Source organism: Periplaneta americana, chromosome 6, assembly GCF_040183065.1.
Source record: "Periplaneta americana isolate PAMFEO1 chromosome 6, P.americana_PAMFEO1_priV1, whole genome shotgun sequence".
Classification (NCBI taxonomy): Eukaryota; Metazoa; Arthropoda; class Insecta; order Blattodea; family Blattidae; genus Periplaneta; species Periplaneta americana.
Window position 1 is genome coordinate 95,767,645 of NC_091122.1, and position 20,058 is coordinate 95,787,702.

At 35.2% G+C, this 20,058-nt stretch overlaps 1 protein-coding gene across 1 annotated transcript in view; it reads left to right on the plus strand.

The window, feature by feature from the left end:
• The window catches only part of LOC138701512 (calcitonin gene-related peptide type 1 receptor-like), a 1,012,748-nt gene that overhangs the window by 364,949 nt on the left and 627,741 nt on the right, over positions 1-20,058 (plus strand). The window contains exon 2 of the mRNA XM_069828480.1: positions 12,521-12,586. The gene's annotated coding sequence lies outside the window, so the exon portion shown is untranslated. The remainder of the gene's footprint in view (positions 1-12,520; positions 12,587-20,058) is intronic.

Below are 20,058 nucleotides of genomic sequence, written 5' to 3' on the forward strand. Positions count from 1 at the left end.
TCCTAAAGCATCTTCGCAAACAGAAATTACAAAATTCTAGAACAAACACATGAGGCTAATACTAGAAACAAAACAAACTCGGGTAATTAAAAGCTCATGCTCTAATATTATTCGACTGACGATAACTAGATTTAGATTATTATTCTTTGGATGCGGGACTGTAGCTTCATGCAAATTGATATATTCGTCACCCTCTTTGTAACCCCTGAATATTACTCGACCGAGATCAGAGGAGTCTTGCAGTCCGGAGCGTCACTTGCACTGCTTCTGCATTCGTAATACGTTATCACGATAGTTCACATTACACCCGTGGCTCCACTCGCCTCAGTCTAGTAATACCTATTCTCCGTCCATCATAAGAAAAAAACAACGTAAATAGAAACACATGGTTAGAAGTACTATGATTGGTGCCTGACCGCATCATCTACAATGCTCACGAAGAAAATAGTTCCCTTTTGTTCAGCGTCTTTCGGCTCTGTTCTCATACAGATATATACTGTACCTTTAAAACGTATGTGACGCGGAAATAAATATCTTACACAATGGTTGATTCACTGATATAATTGTAAACAATAGCATAAATTCTGAGTATTTGCATCTTCCCGCGTTTATAACGGATAGTCAGTTCGCATGACAGTTTGCAGTAGACCGGTAGTGCACCACTTGTAGTATCGCTTGCCTGGAATACTGTGTGATTATGGCTGATCCAGTCGCAGTGACAGTGGCAGGACCGAGTGATATTATCATTCTAAAGGTAAACAGAAGTGGGGAAAAGAGTAGTTGGACGTTCAAATTACGCGAGGTGCTCACGCTGCCTTACAAGAGGTCACGACCGAGGTGTGGCAACATATCGGACATGTGATTTCTGAAGAGTAGCGGTTGTGGGAACTCGACGGAAAAGTGGACCATGTGGTGGACAGTTCAATTATTAACATCGGAAACGACTCTTCTTACAGTAATTCCGATAGAGATTCTGATTTGGAAGTAAGCTTTCTTCGTGAAAGTAGCGGTGACTAGAACATCGGTAAGTTTTGCATTTTGTGATAAGCTTTCATTATACTATTGATATTAGTAGAAGAATTAAACAACAGGCAATGGCGTGCGGTTGCAAGGCGAAGATATTGTTACAGGAATAAAACATTTTTGTTACGGAATTAAAATATCAAATTGAATTTCCTATAATTTCATGTTCTGTAATATTTTCTAAACTGAAGCGAAATGCATAACGTCCAATACAAAGTAATAATTATATTGGCGTTGTAACTGACTGCAACGCAAATAGTACCACTGCAAGAATCTACCAATCAGAAGAGACTATCGCGGAACGATACTTACTAGCTTTGTTTACGTTGCTTTTTTCTTATAATGGATGGAGATTAGCATTGTTATTCCATTTGTTGTGTTCCTTATACATTGTACAGTACACTAGTGCAAATGTTAGGATATTACATTTCTCAAGTGAATGATAAGTTTTCATCTTTTATTTCTAGGGTCTCACACTCATGAAAAATATTACAACGTACCGGTATCGTAAAACTCAGCTGTTGTTTATCAATGCATGCAGCTGCTCGTAACTCTTTTTCCCATTGCTTTACGGCAGCCGTGGCGAAAAGGCCATGGTGCGCCGAGCCACTGTGTAAGCTGCAACGTGCATAGCGCCTATGGAGGGAGGCGGACAACCGAAGGGGAAGTTAATGTTTAGGACGTGTAACGAAGAAAGAAATGAACAAGAAAACATAGGACACATATCACAACCTAAAATTAACTGTCTTCAGAATGTCTCTGCGACAAAGTTTCAAAATCAGGAATTATGTCACTTACTGGTATTTGTCTGTCAGTCGTGATCTAAATTTGATTTTTATTATTTTCATTGTTGAAAATAATTTTTCACAAACGTAAGTTACAGCGAACATGGCTTCAACAGAGCAAGCGAAAGAACGAAGCTTCAAATATTTATTTTTGTCCAAATATTTGAAAAGTTCAATATCTGTCAAGTCCTTACATCTAGCTTTCATTTAATGTCACATTGTAAATCTGTGAGTTTAATTTGAAAATCTAACCGCATTATTCGTACATCTGCTGTAAAAGAATCGACGTACAGAGATGATAATGATGATGATGATGATGATAATAATAATAATAATAATAATAATAATAATAATAATAATAATAACACTTAACCTTTTAATGTTTCATCAGTAACATGTAGTAACTTACAGTATAATGCCGTTTTATGTTATACAACCGTTTTCCTAGTAATATTTGTGAACAAATCATACATTTAGTATTTTCATCATATTGTAAGCAAAAGAATGCATCCTCCCATCCTACTTGAAACTTTCTTTTTTTATAGAGGTACATGGTTTCGAGAGAGACATTGCGGCGATACGCCACTCGCAGGTCCGAGACAAATACAAATGGAACGGAGTTTAACTCCAGTGAGTAAGAGGGTGGGGGTTGTAGGTAGGAAGCGAGAGAAAAGCACTGCGAGCCACAATGTGCTCGTGAGTCGCATTTTCTCCGAGGCTGCTTTACGGTCTTGGCGTACTTCTGTCGCTCGTAGAGTCATAGATCAGTCAGATGTTGGTCCATTCTCTCAATATAAGCTACTGTAAGTTAAAACAGTTTTCAAGTAAGTCGCCTTTATTTCTAGATTATTTGTTACGGTTTCAATTATCAATATATTCAAGTTAGTTATTATTTTAAAATACCTACTATAGTTTTAGCCATTTCTTAAATGGAGGTTTTATTTCTAGATTATTTGTATACCGTTTCAGTCTTCACTATTTTCAAACAATATTTCCATTCCCTGATTAATCGGTACAGTTCCAATAACCTTTTCATTTATAGCTTATTGTCTAGGTATAGCTTGTCTTCACTCTTTGAATCTAGTAATAGAAAGCTTGTTTTCAGTCTCCAATTTTTCAACCAAATTTTTAATTTCTCTATTATTGTCTATAGTTTGTTTTCACCGTTATCAACGAAGATTTTTGTTTCTAAATTTTTGGCTATAGTTTCAGTCTTTACAATTTTCAACTAAATGTTTCATTTCTAATTTTTTATTTCTACATTATTGTCTATAGTTCCAGTCTTCACTCTTTTCAACCAAAACTTTTATTTCCACATTATTATCTGTAGTTTTACTTCACGAAGATTATTATTTGTACATCTTTGTCTATAGTTTCAGTCTAAATTGTATTCAAGGAAGACTTTTATTTCTAGGTGATCTGTAGTCTTTTTTTATTTTCCATTGTCCTCAGGTATCCCTTGTGAATTATTTTGTATATTCACTGTTTTTTAACATTTTCATATGATTATTATGATGTAAGTATTAATGATGCAATAACTTGGTGCATATAATGTGTTTAAGAAACTCTCAAAGTTCTTATTGTTATTATTATATTCCTACTAAAGTAATCGAAAAGTGCTCAGCTTTCCTATGCTACGTGTCTTTCCGTAGAAGTACGTGTGGGTGCGATCACTTCTTCACAGATGAGCTTTACTGTAGTCCCGTCGCTCTAATTTCCAGAAGCCAATCGCGTTGCAGGTCGGCTACATTTAAACGTGTGCGTCTTGTGATTCGCTGAGGAAGAAGTTATTCATTTCTTAAGGCTCGATAAATATTTAATATAATCGCCCGCCATTTTGGCTCTTTCGTTGGCGTTCGCAGAAAGCACACGAAGACGTTATTTGCCGCTCAATTATTTGCTGAATTACAGTGCGTTTGATTTATCATAGGAGCTACGACATGATAATGTTTAACGGTGTGGCAAATAGATTCCTCGGCAACGAAAGAGCAAAAATGGTGAACGATACTACGTATCTAGACTTTATAGAGCCTTCACTTCCTAAGACGTAAGCAAAGAGGAATAACAGCGTCGCGACTGTATAATACAGTTTGTACCTAATGTAGAATTACGCGAGGGTGGTGCGAGAAATGAAAGGGGAATACTAGGTGAACAATGAGAATACGAGGGTAGCGGAAAGACCAAGAGAAAAAGGAGAATACATAGACAACAGACAGGCAGGCAGAATAAGGGCAAGACGAGAAGAATAAGGCGAACATAGGAGAACAATGGGAACACAAGGAGAACGAGGGGAACACAAGGACAACAAGGGGGGCACAAGGAGAACAGGGGGAACAAGAAGAGCACGAGGGGACAAAAGCATAACAAGGGAACACGATGAGAACAAGGGGAAGACAAGGAGAGCAAGAGGAATACATTGCGAATACGAGGAACGCATTTGGAACAAGGAGAACAAAGGAAATACAATGAGTAGGCCTATAAGGTAATGACAAGGAAAATAAGGGGAAAACGCAAAGAGAATAAGGGAAATACAAGGTGATAAAGGGGAGTAGATGAAAACTAGTGAAATACAAGGAGAATAAGAAGACAAGAAAAACAATATACATGAAAAAGGGAAGATAGTAGTAGTAGTAACAATAATAATAATAATAATAATAATAATAATAATAATAATAATCATAATAATAATAATAATAATAATAATTGTCCAAGTATGCATAGATACTGTCCAAGTGACAAGTATGTATACTGTTCAAATGACAAGGGTTGAAAACACATAAGATGCAAAGATATAAAATTTAAGAATTTAAATCCGTCGAGCGACAGCCCACGCAAAGCTGGTTTAACGTCCAAACGTGTCAGCGGAGGTAAACTATCATCCAACGGTGGTAACGCGTAGTCAGTACGATGTCAAGCCGCAACAGATGGTTTACGAAATTGGATTTTGCTACTCAGTGCATCTACCCAAATTCATGGACACCGGTCCCATACAATGGCCATGGGCACAAGTCCCGTACACTGATCGTAATTTAGTGAGAAAAAATTTCTTGTCATGAAGACTCTAACGAGCTCTCGTTTCGTATTACTAGTGAAAGCATGACGCCTTGTACCACGCAGTTATGGCTCGGTATAATACAGAAAGATGGCTCTAATGGAATAAAAATTATCATGAAGCGATAAGAAGGATATATAATCTCAATTGGAATGTAATCTTCAAGAGATATTCAGATTTTTTACATAGAAACGTGAAAATATGTAAATTGGATACATCCATCTGAAAAATCGCACAATAAGTAGGCTATATAACCAGTAGAAAAATACCGGTAACTTACATCGAGTTGTCATTGTGACCCTTTCCTTTCTGTGGGTAGCTATAAACTATAAGCCCATAAGAATATTGGAAAAATGTCAATAACTAATGCATGTCCATGCACGAACACAAGCGATGACCACTCGTCTTGGAAGTACCTCACTCCCGGCACCTTAATCAAATAATGCAGCCCTTACTACACTGTATTGATTCTCCAGCTTCAGTTTCCTGGAAAATCTGCACTTGTATGGATTTTAAAATCTGTGAAGCTTATGTAAACTTGACCAAATGAGGTGGGATGGATGAAGAGGTCGTCCTGAGCAAAGCTCGCCTATGCCCCGTCTGTGGCCGGGCAGCCAGGCCAGAGGCGTTGGTTTGGTCAGGAAGATTAAGCTGATAGCCCAGCTTCTTGCGAATGATGTCAATAGTGACGGAAATAGTGTTGTTCTCTGTAATGCACTCATCCCCGTGTGCACTATTCTCGATTAAAATTTGACCATGGTTAAGTCGGCACTTAACCGTCTTCAACGCCAATTTGCGGTGCATCATCCTCGGTCAAAGTTAAACAAGAGAGTTGATGATGATCAAATTTGATCATGTGTGTGGAACCGATATCTTGAGTTGAACATGATCAAGTCGAGAAGAAACAAGATGGCGGCACGATTTGACGTAGTTACTTGACGGAATCGAAAAGGAAATTATGCATCTTCAACACGCAAATCACGGCGAAAATAACAGGATTGGTGTTATTGTGGAAAGAGAAGATCCAGAACTCTCTCTTCCATTGTATGTCGAAAATTAAATTATGATGGAAAATGCTCTGAACAAGTTGTTTGACAAAAATATTTTAATAAAGCCAGATGTGCCACTGAAGAGTATGCTATAATAAAAGTAATTCATAGTAATCTGACTGTATTTCTTGTGTGTTTCACATTTTCAGTGCAGAATAATTTGTTATTGTATGCTTGGTAATGTATTTACTTATTTTATCTTATGAAAATAATAAGATTAATAAGACCTGGTTTCCGAAATTGGTAGAAGTTTGGTGACTGTTACTGGAGACCCTCACTGCACCAATTACCTACGGCAAAGAATAGGAATAGTCATCCAATGTGGGAACGCAGCCAGCATTTTGGGCACCTTTCCAGACGCCACTTCTCTGGATGAAATTGTTTTATTTGAATATCTGATGTGATTGGAGTTTTCTTTTCCTAACATATTCGTATTATAAAAAAAATCAGGAGTCACAATTAAATTTAATTTTTAAAAGAAAAAGTTACTAGTGTCAGCTTAATTTTTTGTTGTTTTTTTAACACGAATTTCAGCTTGCTTCAGAATTTTAACTTGGCAGCCTTATATTAAAAAAAAGAGAGGAAATTGCTTAAAATGTTTTTTTTTGTTGCGATTTTGTGAAATGAAAAGTAGTTGAAAATAGTTTAATACTGACCTCATTGTAAATAGGCTATTTACCTATTAAGTTACATTATGTTCTATTGATGCAAATCATTTCATTTATCAGACAATTGTCATGTTCGTTTGTATTAATGACCACTAGAATTTTTTAAAATAATAATACTACTTGATTATGATATTGAACCTGATATCAATTGCATTGAATTTATTTTTTATTCACTTCTGTCTAATCGTCAATTTCATTTATTCACTCCTTACACTACACAACAGTTTTCACAGGGAGGTCTAGTAATATATCGATGGTTAAGAAGTGATACCTCGTATCTGTAAATTTGCAGGTGAATAATAGAAATGTTTTTCTCAAAATAGAGGAGTTTTTTTAAATATGTTTCTGCTTTGGAAGATCGGGACTTCTACTCGAGGACAAAATATTAGTTAATTATCCAATTTTGTTAACATAATAATAAAATAGTTATTCCATACCTGCAAGAATGTAGTTAAAATAAATGGTCATTTTGTAGAATGCGAGGTCATCACTTATTAGCAGACAGTGTATGCGGGATGACTTAAGGAAAAGTGAAGTTGTTTCGTATCGCAGTATATGACACGTGCCGCGTCGTTCGTCTTTTGTGTACCTGGCGAGTACAGAAGCGTACATACGAAGGAACCCCGATCCACATTGCAACGCAATGTGTGCAATTGTGTTATCCTGCTCAAGTATTTAGTACGAGTTGAATAGTGTAGTGCTGATCCATTCATAATGTCGAAGTCAAAACGTTAAATTCGCTTAGAGATACCAATTGAGAAGTATGAGAGTGACATTTTATGTATTAACGAAGACAATATCGTGTGTAATGTATGTAAAATTGAAATAAAAACCAGAACAACTCAGGCTATAGAGCAACCATGGGGAAAAATGGCTCCGAAGGGCCACTGCACTCAAAGCCGCCTTACCCCACTCCACCGACTCTCTCCTCCGCCTGGTGCTTCTCTAGACACGCTCCATTCAGTGGTGGGTATGGCTTCGATCTCGGGACGTCAGTTTCAGGAAGAGCGGCAGAAAGAATTTTTTGTTACTTACATAAAGAAGAAAGTCTGTTGCTTAATATGTGGGTTTAAAATTGCGCATATAAAACGCTTCAATATTAAACGCCACTTTAATCGGAAGCATAGGCTAAAGCTGACTTCGGTGATCTTACAAGTATTTATTTACAATTTTAAAAGCTATTTTCGTAATATTTGTGAAAAGATACAACACAAGATATGTTTATGGTATTTTCAGGATTTAGATACTTGTTATTTTATTGAGTAGTATCTGGAACTGAACTTATTTAAAACTTTGAGTGCATATTAGGCCTACTTCATGCGTTCTCTTTCCAAGAAAGATTTTCAGAAGAACTGCAATGGACATGGAGATATGTCTGTTCAATAATCCATTTATATTTGATGTTACCCAAGCATCAGAGCCACTATAGAGATGCAAAAGAGCACGCCACTAAAGTGTTTAGGAAAAAAATGGATTACTACCAGAGGAGCAATTCCCTAATCTGCGCACATTTGCAATGCGTATGGTATCTATGTTTGGCTCAACTTACTGTTGTGAGCTGTTTTTCTTTTCAAAAATGAATATGACCAAAAGTATCTCCAGGTCTAAGATCACAGACATGCATTTAGTTTCAGTATTACGGTTGAGTTGTTTTATTTTAGAGCCAAATATATCCATTTTAATTAATAACAAGAAATTTCGAGGGCAATCAACAACAAAAAAATGAAAACCAGCAGTATAGGCCTACAGTAGTATTTCGTTTCATACATATCTCATGTATTTTGTTTAATATGTTTTAAAGTTAAATGACAGTGGATCTTAGTTTTACTTTCTTTAGTATTTATAAAAAGAAACAATTGATTTTGTTGATCATTATATTGTGTTTAATATGTTTTCCAGTTAAATGACAATGGAGCTTAGTTACTTTATTAGTTTTAAAAAGAAACAATTTTTTATGTTGAGCATTGTATCTTTTAATATATTGTGCAGTTAAATGACAATGGAGCTTTGCTTTTTTCTTTATTGTTTTTAAAAAAGAAATACTTTATTATGTCGATCACAAGGCAGTTCAAGAATTTTTTGTGCACATGATAAAGGAGTAGTTATACAATTGAAAAATATATAATTTGCCTAATGACAGCAGGTGGCCGTCATAATTTATTATTGTATGATACGTGTACTTCCTATAAACAAAATACTGTAAAGATTTTGAAACAAGAAATAAGAGCGGAGGAATTACTGATGCGCAAAGTGTGTCGAATCCACCACTGCATTTGACTTAGCAAAACAACTGCTTTACCCCTCGCCTGTCAATCAAACGAATGTGGGGTGGGTAGGAACGTTCCTTCCCTACTTTGCTTATAGTCCCCATAGCTGCTATAGAGAAACATTGCAACAGTACATCATACAGGAAATGCGTTGCAATGAAATCTGAGAAACCATCATCATCATCATCATCACCATTTAGTTGTGCGGGTCTAAACGACACGTGCAACATGATGCTCAGTGCAAATATTCCTCTAAAGAAATCGAGTGATCCCCATTTTAGAGTTTTTCTTCAGAAATTCTTTCGATACGAAAACTGTTTAAGCGATAGGCGAAGACGATTCAGCTTTGGCAACTTAAGAGAATATATCGCCGTTTACTGCAACGCTAGTAATTGCATCAATGATGACGAGGACTGAACTTGCAAGGTATGTACTACAGTACGTTATTTTTCTTTTCCTTCTGACTGTACAGAAATACAGTAGTATGATGACGTCGTCTGTTTACGTTTAAAACCTGTTGAGCCAATGGCCTGAACGAAAAAAAATTAACATATAGTAAATGTGCTCCTACATTCAACGATAAGTCATCCCACATCCACTGTGTACTTATGAGCTATAGATTTGCCATTTTAAACTATTACATGTCGTTTTGGGACAGAATTATAAATTATTATCAATGTTATGAAATAATCATTGTATAAATTATATAACAAATTATGTGGAATTATATAAACACGTATAACTCAGCTGTAAAGTTAAATCAAACTAGGTATCCTGCTATTCTCTTAGAGAACTTACGTCAGTACCTTTTTCTCTAATATAGATGCAGAATTTCTGACAAGTTCTAAAAGAATTCCCACTTCGAACTGCGAGAAGTTCGGTGCTATTTTCTTTTTTTCTTCCATGATTATTGCAATTTGTTATTTGAAATAAACAGTCCGACAAACAAAACGGAAGCAATAATTGACAGAGTGCGTTCGTTCATTGTTTTAATACTCGGAAACCTAGCGCTCAGGTAATTCTTATTCAAGTGAGCATACCGTCAGCTGATGGTACTGAGTTAATCGAGGGAAAATGTTGGTGCACCGCATCTGTAACTTGATCATTGCCAAGAGTTAACCATGTTTCCGTGATTGCTGATAAACAGGCTAGATGATCGAGAATGGTACACACGGCCATTAGTATGGTACTCCAGGAATACTAGCAACAAGTACATTCCACATGCATTTTATATCCATTTTGACGTTCATATACGAGTAAATTTAACATGTTTCTCAATTTACTACTTTATTACACGATGTAATTGTATCAAATGGGATTGCTATAAAGTCCATACTCGATATAACAATTTTCAGAGAACCAGGAAAATTGTATTGTTTTATAGTATCAGGGTTATTGTTGTAAAAATGGGTTATGAAATTTTGCCCAAATGTATGTTCTGAAAGAGAATGTAGTAGAAATAAGTATTACACATTACATACTGTGAAATAACATTTATTCACCATTCGATTACCCTACTTGAAGTACAAGTTACTTTATAAAATAACTGTGTAACATAATTTTGACTGGATGCTCTGAGTGGAGCAATGCAATTGTTAGCGCTTGATTTCCCTTGCTGCGTATGAAACTGAGTAGCTAGTACGGCGTTAACTTCATAGTACAAGAAATGTTACATAAACGGTGGATAGTATTAGAACTGTTTTCATTTTTTTTTTTTTTTTTTTTGAAAACTTCGTGCCTGGGTGTGTGATTCGTGCGGATTATGAGAAATCCCCCTGCCCAGAACACTATATTACGAAAAAAATAATAATAGTAGTAGTAGTAATAATAATAATAATAATAATAATAATAATAATAATAATAATAATAATAATAATAACAAGGGTAACGTCGGTTACCAAGTTACCATAGAATGACGTTATCTAATGAATTTATATTTTTTGTTTTGAATTCTTTTTTTTTATAATTTGGTAGGAAATTGTAACTAGAGCTCAGCATTTCATTAAGAACGAGCGACTGAAAGTCATGATATACCGGGTCAATCTTCTCATCCTGCGGATTGAGAAGTTATGCAGTACCGACGTTTCACAAACTATACCGTAAACACTTCCACTGCGTCGTATAGGTCAATAGAGCATACTTATCGGACGGGCTGGTGAATGTGATGTGAGCACCTGCATTTAGTATCGTCTGTAAAATGCAGGTTTGCCTAGTTACCAATCCGCAGGATGAGAAGATTCACTCTGTATACGCGCGATCGGTCGCTCGCTCCGTACTATACGCAGCAGGCTGGCTGCCGCGTATCCTGACTCCGCAGAAAGCGAAACACCCAATGAAGCATCACGGCCGACCGGTCGTATCGATCGTTTGAAGGGTATTATACACTGACAACTGTCTTCGATCGATGTGTTTACAGAATGCGCTATGGAAATGTTAAACTGCCTTATGCACTATTACCTGATTAGTGAACCTAGAAGGTATACAGACTATCTGATTCAATAAAAATTTACAATAAAATATTTCAATAATAATAATTTAATAAATCTATAAAAACAAATAAAATTTTAACACACATTGTTGTCTATAAGAATATAAATATAAAGTATAAGCAGCACTAAAAAAAAATGTCGGTGTTTACACTCCAGTTGAACGGAACAGTTATAATATTTTGTAACAGTTGCATTTATAATATTACAGAACAAAAGTAAACACATTAAAGAAACCAAGGAGGAAATTCTAGATAAGATTGAACAAAAATTATTAATTTTAAAACCAAATGGCGTCCTTTCATTGATTATTTTAATTTGTATGTATTTATTTACACTGCAAATGGGTAAATACACAGTGGCAGTGGTAACTAATTACACTCAATAATGACAATTAATAATAAATTACAATGTATAGTAGTAGTAGTGGTGGTGGTGGTGGTGGTGGTGGTGGTGGTGGTGGTGGTGGTGGTGGTGGTGGTGGTGGTGGTGGTGGTGGTGGTGGTGGTAGTGGTAGTGGTAGCAGGAGCAGGAGCAGCAGCAGCAGTAGTAGTAGTATAATATTAATTAAAGGGTTGTTCTTTGAGATATTTCTAACAAAAACGTTTAATACAATTTTGTTCTTTTTACTTTCTTTTTGAGATAAAACTGTTTTATCTTAAATATCTCGTAGCGTTTTTTTTTTTTTTTTGTAAAACCTATTGATTGAATTCTCAATATGCTCAGTCAATTTAAGAGCAGTGTGTTATAATAGCACTGTAGATGATTGAAATAATTTTTGTTTTGTCCTTTAATTGTGCAGAAATTTGATTCGAAATAATGTAACGGTGTAAAATTCTTTGCAGAACCAAAAGTTACATTTGTTCGAATCAAATTTCTGCATATCTAAAGGATAAAATTAAAATTTCTTCAATCATTTATCGTACAGTAGGTCTTGCTTATAACTCCATTAAGATATTAGCTTGCTATGGAGATTGTAGTCTACTGATAGATGTAAATAACGTAGTAGCTCATGGCACAATCTTCGATTCACATTCCAACTATCGTCAAATATAAATAAAGAATAAGCCAGATTAACTTGTATAAAACATTTATAATGAATAAAACTTAAATGTAACATTTGTAAGTTATGAAACACATAAACGAAAACGTAAGTAAAGTGAATTAATAAGAACGTCTTTATGTTGCAGGTTTCTACCAGTAACATCATTAAAAGCAGTTTCAGCTACCAAGGAATAACAGAGTGAGAAGTAACGGTGAGTACTCACAAACATTTGTAAAGCTGAAGTTAGTGCCTAAATAACTTTGAAAAGTAACACGAATTGTTTGTCTGTTAAGATTGTTAGATCAATGTACATCACCTACAAGATTTCTTGCTTTTGTTGCTTTTCTGTTACTGACTCCAACTAGTTAATGTGTCATGTGCAGCAGATACCAGGATATTTTAGCTAAATAGGTGTAGGATAGAGGAATAGTTATCTGAATAGTCTATATATGCGGAACGTTGTAATTATTTTGTACTTCTGTTCAAACTTCAGTGGCAATAAAATTATATTTGATGTTCGTTGTTATGGATAAGAGAAAAAAGAAAAATCTATTGAAAATTTATTTTCGCCACATTTCCAATAACCGAATAGTAGAAGAGTAAAAATGACAGTGTTCTCTCGAAAATACTTTTAGTATAGAATTTATATCGGTAATTGTTGTTAATGTTAGCCCCCATAACCTCTGAGAAATGAGGCGACTTGTTTCCTTTTCTTCTACTCTCATGTTTTTCAAGTGAAAGATTTCTTCTTCTTATTGTTCTGTTACTGAATCTTTCAACTCCGTTAATTTGTAGTGTGCAAACAGGCACTGGAATATTATCGTAACGAAATCGGTGTAGGATACAAATGGAAGTTATCTGGAATTGAGCTAATGTGCGAATTTTTTAAAAGTATTTTAGACGTACGGTAACGTTCTACTTTAGCTATAGTTGCATACACGCCAGGAGTCCCTTAATATGACTACGTAGATAAAGTGAGGACGAAGAATTATCGATTAAATTTCTATTTTGGCATGTAGTAGAGTCTCGATTATCCGGCATTTCTTAATATCCTGCCCCATTATTTAATTTCCTTTCGTAACATAATTGTTGTATTTTGAAAAGGAATAGGGAGAGCAATATGCTAATTTGGCGACGGAAGTAAATTCAGTATAACATGGGATGAAATGTACAGTATTCTGATATTGTACCATAGTTTGTCTTCATTTGAGTATATTTTAAATTCTGCCCAGCCGTCTAAATGCCTACAGTTCTGATTCCTTTATATTTGTTTCAATTGTTTGACGAACTGTGGTTAAGTAGCCTACAAAACTAAACGTGGCTATCTCTTCAAGACCGTCTGTGGAAATACGTAGATAAGGTCTGCACGAGACAGAACAAGATAGAAAGAGTTAAATAGAAGACTGCTACAAAGTAAGTGAGAGACAGTGGTAGTGAAACCATAGGACTGAAAATGTAGATGTGTAGGTCTGTATTTTAAGTGTAAGTGAGGAGCACCGAAACAAAACCCGTTAAGTCCACCTCCGATCAAAATTGAGTTTGAAACGGATTCTTACTCTACGAAATGTCCTGCATCGATCTACAGTCTCTATTCGGTTCTAACTCCGTTGCATCCCTGTTAAAAATGCGGTCGAAATCGAGTGTTTGTTTCATAATCCATTCAGTCCACCGCTCCAGTCGGAACAAACCCCGTTCTGTTTATTCTGCAGCCACGTAATATTAATAATTTTATTAGTTCATCGTTGCAGCTGCATCTGCTGCTGCAGGCATATCATTGTTACTGTAATGGCATCATTGTTGGTGTATAAAATCACACATTTTCAATAATTTAAGCAGGAGAATAAAATTGTATTCGTAGAAAATAAGTCAGACTCGCAGTAGTGCTCTAGTATTATGTGGCATGGAGGGAAGTGTGTCTGTCTTAGAAGGATCTCTAGGGTCCAGAAAGAGGAAATTAATGACAGAGACAATGTGAAAAACAGAATATGAAGCCAGGTACAATATTTAATATTAAATCTCCATTGTAAATTAAATGAAAATAATGTAGTTCTGAGTTAAATTGTTCGTAAAAATGTCATGGATATACGACTCCAGAATTTTATTCTAGATATTATAATGATAAGGATCACGGTCTCATGGAATTTAAACCTCCCAGTAGTCACAAGGAAGGGCGCTTCAAATGCTGTTCGATCCCCGTATATAGTTTTATAAAGCCAGGAAAAAGGGTTTATGCACATTGCAACAAAGTGGAATAAGACAGGTTCTTGCTTCATTGATGTCTGTTTAATCCACAAAGAGGCGACGTCAACGAAAACACGATTTCGGAAAATTGAACAGTCTTGTTGTAAAATATATGGTAAGAGGGTTTTTGAATGTAGTCATCATGTTCATGATAGCGTACATAATAATTTATGCATTTGTAAGCGTCTCAAAAATATTATTTCCGACCTGGGTAGCACATTGGTAGCATACTCGCCAATGAACTCAAAGGTTGCGTGGTCAAACCCGGCCCAGTGGTGGATTTTAAGTTTCTAAAATCTACAGCAGATCAAATATATTGCCCTATAGATACTCAATTCAATGTTACACTTGGTTATGTCGCGATATAACCAAGTTGTTAGAGCGACTATAATCAGATAAAAAAATTTTATTATTTTTTTCTATTATTATTATTATTATTATTATTATTATTATTATTATTATTATTATTATTATTATTATTATAGGTAAGAGGTGCCAATAATGAGGAGATTCCAATATGTTCATTCTTTCGTGCTCTCGTCGGTATCGGTCAATGTCGGCTGAAAATTATAGCATCCAACACACTGGCTGGAAAGCCCACCAAGGAAAGGTGGGGTGAGGATCGTAGGTCAAAGCGGTCTCAAAAAAGAGACGATCTGTTATTGCATTTATATCAAACTTGAAAGCATGCGAAAGCCACTACTCTCTCGGAAAAAGTATGAGATTGTACTTTCTTTCAAATCTCAGTATAAGCAAACTACACAAAATTTATAATTCCAGTGTCAGACTCTTTGAAAGTAAAATGGTGGTTCTTTTACAACATCTTTTTCACTGAATTCAACTTGGGGTTTGGTACACCTGCTACAGACATGTAGATATTGTGCAAGAACGCATCATGAAGTGTAATCCTCTGTCAGCGGTAAGAAAAAGGAAGAAACTCGTGCTGCACTCATCGTCCACAAAATCAGAGCAAAGAAATTCTACAAAATGTTGACACACTTTGTTTCGATTTCCAACAGGTTCAGCCGTGGCGGAAACTACCAATAAGTGAGGCTTTTATGTTAGGTTAGATTAGATTCTACGTACTCTGTATTACAGACGTTGAGAACAAATCCCCTAACTTTTATTGCTGAACTGAAAATCAGGCAAGCCGAGGAGTAAAAGAAGTAGCTTCAGTTACAAATTTTCTTAGCAGACAGAATTTTGATGAAGCTGTCTTCATTAAAAGGCTAGTTCCAGACAGGTGTGGAGGTCAAAATCGAAATTCTATTCTTGTACTGTACATGCTCTCTAGTGGTGGCTTCTGCAAAAATCACCGAAATCTGTGAAAGACATATGTATGATTTTTCCTGGTCGAGGCCATTCATATCCTCCCGACAGGTAGGGCGTTTGACATAATGGAAAAAGCATTGCGAAGGCACTCTGTCGTAATGTGGACAAAGTTTCCGTTCTGGGGATAGATTAGAAAGTTCAAGATTTCAATGCATTTACCTCCAAATTTCATAAGCAGGAAGGGATCAGTACTATGAAAACGATACTTTTGATGAAGAAAATAAAGGCAGGTAAAACGAATGTAAATGTAGCAATGAATGTGTCATATAGACTTGATCATCATAGACGTTCGAAATCGCTGTTAAAGAGAGGTTGTCATGTGGAAGATGTAACTCAACCCTTGAACATGCCAGTTTGCCCAGGTAATGTGAAAACTGCAAAGAAGGCTGATGTGGACTGTTTGTTGAAACAATGAGCTGGAGATGAGTGGAGGAACATGCCAAAACTACAGTTTTAAGCAAACATTGTTGATTATAAGAAAAATGACACGGAATGAAGAGGAAAATGAAAGATGTGATTGTCTTGATAAGGGAGAAGGTTTTGGAATGATATAGCACTTTATTTTATGTTTTGATTTGCTTGTGAACATGACTAAAGCATAATAGTCATAAATTTTCGACCATTAATTCATTAACAATCACGTCATATGTACTGGTACGAGTTAATTTTGATTTAGTAAACTTGATTTCCTAAAGTACACACTTGTATTTCGTTAGCATTCGTTTCTAAAACGGTTTTGTCCACCTGTATGGAACAAAACAAGTTAAGTCCAGCCGAAAAAATTTTTAAGTTGCCATTATTCCTAATTTAGATGCAACTGATTTTCAGCGCTAGTCATTTTGTTATCAAGAAAGAGTCCTTTTTACAATAGTGGTTTCTTTTAATTTTTTTATGCAAAAGTTCAAGCTGTAGACGTTTTTCGTCTTTCCTGAAAATTTATGATTTGTGGACTTAATGGGTTTTGTTTCGGAGCTCAAGTGAAACAAAAATACAGACAATAGAACAATTGGACGGAGTTACGCAATAATAGACCAACCGATAATTTAAAAAAAAATTGCACAAATCTGTTGATGGCAGGCTAATTTAACTCGGAAAAAATCAAGAATGCGATATCTAAATTTTGCTGCTATTTATAAGCAAAAATTCATTTATTGCATAAAATTAATTTATTTTGCTTTGAAATATTAATTCAACTGCTGGTCTCTTATTAAAAATCGATTAGCCATTTTTGGTATTATTTATGCTAATTTTTGTAATAATATGAATGTTATAATTCTTCTTGCATAAAACGTTTTATATAAAAACAGATTTATTTCAATGGCCAATATCTCGAAACGGGTTTTTGGCGCTTGGATCATTGTTGCTAATGACAGTTCAATTGTAGATGTAGACGGTGTTCAGTTTTAAGCGGTGCTAGTGAAAACAAAAGTCTGACAATAGAAAAAAGAATTTGATGCAAAAGTTTATGGTTTAGATATTGCTGGAGAAATGAATAACGAACGAAGGAAAGTTTAGCAGCTCACAGATGTAGGTACAGGTCGTGTTAGGGAAACCAAAAGACTGAAAATTATAGGCCTACATGTATAAGGTTTATATTCAGAAATTGTTAGTGAATCCAAAGGTCTGACAATGGTTTAAAGTTTAAGAATGTGTTATGTGAGAGCAGAAGTAGATTTAAGTTCTGTTATGGTCTGGCTTATCATATGAGAAAACATGAGCCATTCCTGCACTAGTAGGAGGCCCTTGCACTTCAGAGATTATTTGGGTTCACATCAATCAATCAGTCAATCAATAAATCAATCAAAAAAGAAGAAATTATTGTGTAACCTCTACACACGGCAGACGTAAAATTTAATTTGTAAATGTAGTAATCTCTTAAAATATTGGTACAATGAAAGGAGATAAGTTAAGGTTAAATTTAATACTTTTATACTCAGTGCTCTTCAGAATTTAAAAATGAAATTATTTTCAACCACAGTGTATCAAAAATGTAGCACACAAAACCATAAATTCCTTTCAAAATATTTCATGAGAAATGTTGTTTCATTTAATCTTCGTTATGGTGAAGTACAATTTAATTCAAAGTCACTGATATCAGTTGGATCATGCATCGCACTGGTTAATTGTTTGTTGGTTGTTGGCGGTGTAGAAACATTCACTAGATTGTTGACACTTTGTCGCTTAACTGCAGGAGATAGGTTATAAAATGCCTTTATTTTTGCCCTTCATTCTCGCACTCGTTCCAGTCTACTTTTTTCGTTTTTGGCTCAATTATCTGCAGTTCATTTGCACGCGACGCTCCCATTCTTTAAAACTCTGATTTCGACAAAAAGCTTCTCAACAATGTAATTTTATTCACTGGTTTCTACTGAGTAACGTCGCAACATTACACAGAAGATGCGATGCCTGGCGAAGGTCCACTCCCATTAATGTATGCATTAATTTGTGTAAAACCGCAAACAGCAACTACTTTATTTACGTCATAACATAGCATTGTATACAATTCTGTAGAAACAACACCAAATTATTCTTGAAACGTCCGTCCGTCGCAGAAGTTTGTTCCTCAGCGTTCCACTCGTGCCCTACTGGAGAAGTTTTACTTAAAAATTATATAAGGTGTTTCATTAAAAAAGTCTTCATTTCTAATGACTTGAACTCGAAGTTGCGAGTTCCAAAAAGTAAATTTGGGACCAGAAACAGGTTTCTTGAAAAAATATGCCCAAAATGAGATAATAAAGGTTTAGAATAAAATTAGCACTATTAACTGTTACAGTAAATTTTTAAAAGAAAATGTGTATTTTAAATTAAGCCATGAATTTCTATCAGTTAAACTTAATCATTTAGGAAAATGAACAACTCTAACTTCCTTTAACTCATATATACTTGTGTATATATATTTATATATTCTATTTAATTGATTGACACACCTCTTTTAGGTACCAATAGAGTCTATTTCCCAGTTTAGAACCTAAAACGTTGATTCTGATGAATAGGAAGGAAACCATTTTCCATTGAAATACTACTTATTTGTATCTGTTTAACAGTTATGTTTAATGCGTAACGTAACTACAGTTTGACAGACGTTAAAGCAAATTGAAAAGAAACGCAAATAAAACAGACTGCCAAGCAAACACTAAACCAATTTTCAGAGTATACTCAAATATGACTCACCTTTTACTTCTAGTTTGTGGTTACAGAGAGAAAATGAGATTTGATATTGTATATATTATATACAAAGCATCAATTTTCAAATTAGTATTTTTATGAAGTCCTTTTTTCAAACCAACGCTAGCTGTACTGTCTTCCACAACTCCATCCAAAATAAAGTTATTGTAGCTATTCATCGCGGCAAACAGTTACTTCAATCCAGGTGCTTCAGCGCACCATTTGTTGTGGTGGAAGAGAGAGTGTAAGAAGTCTTTTGTGAACTTGTGCTTTCCTGGATGGCGCTTTGTATAAGTTTTCTTTTATGTTCAAAGCAAGACTGTTGATTTTAGAGAACTTATTGCTGATGGTTTCAGGTATTGTATATAGAGCATAGACTAGACAGGTGACGCGGATAAGTTTAGGATGGAAGGTTTTTAGGACAAGAAAAGTCGAAACTACTGTACTGCGAAGCTATTTCAGTGCATGAAAGCAGAACTTAGGAATTGTCTACGCCAGCAGAATACAACTATTGTAGAACTTTGTTGGTGAAATATCCAATGTCGTTTGTCAAGGAAAGCGGTAAAACTGTTCACTTAAGGAAATTAGAACGTTAAAATGGTTAAGACAACGTTCTTGTTAGGTTTTAATGGATCTATGTTATGAATTCGATCCCGAATTGATATTAATACACTAGCGCGAAGAAAACTGGTAGACACGCACTGCACCATGCGATTCCTTGGTTAAAGGCACTCTTCTATTTCCATAATTATCCAATCTTGCATACTTTTCACAGAATAAAGGATTGAAATGTCGGACGATGTTGCAACACTGTAAATACATTCGGATGATATGTGCTTCTTAATAAGCAGTCTTCATTCAATTGCTTTCTTCAATGACTATCATTGTGCCTTATGGATTAGAGGACGCTGGTTCAATTCCACATATAATTATTCTTTAAACAGA